This window comes from Arachis ipaensis, chromosome B06 (assembly GCF_000816755.2).
Source record: "Arachis ipaensis cultivar K30076 chromosome B06, Araip1.1, whole genome shotgun sequence".
Classification (NCBI taxonomy): Eukaryota; Viridiplantae; Streptophyta; class Magnoliopsida; order Fabales; family Fabaceae; genus Arachis; species Arachis ipaensis.
Window position 1 is genome coordinate 101,931,186 of NC_029790.2, and position 612 is coordinate 101,931,797.

The following is a 612-nucleotide window of genomic DNA, read 5'->3' on the forward strand; positions in this document are numbered from 1 at the left end:
TTAGAAAAATTAGAGATTATAATTAAGTAAGGCTTGATTTGGTAAAATTTTTCGAAGAGGTGTTTGTATTTTTTTAAAGGTCAAGCTCCTTTGGTAAATCAAAAAGACCACGTACTTGTGGTTACACCTTTTAAAGAATTAGAGTACTTTTGAAAGCACCTAAAAATTAAAATAGAGTTTTTTAAAGTTGGTTGTGCTTTTCAAAATCTAAAAGTCTAATATAACCTTATATGTTAACTAATTTTCAAACTTAATGTTTACATTTATATCTATTATAATATTTTTAAATTTTAAAAGTTATTTTACCAAAGACAATTATTATTGTTTATGTTTATTAAAAGCTATTTTTAATTTAATTTACCAAACATAAATGCTATATCTTTTAAAAAATCATCTTTTAAAAATTAACTTTTATAAGTTATTTTTGAAAAGTAAAAATTTTACTCAACTAAACCTAAATTTAAGATTTTTTTAAGTTGAATTTAGATCTTTTAAAGTGATAATATTGGTAAAATAATAAAATAAGAGGTTAATTATAATTGAATTGATACTTTCATTATATGTGAATTTTATTATTTTAATTTAAAAATGATTAATTGTCCATTTTATTAT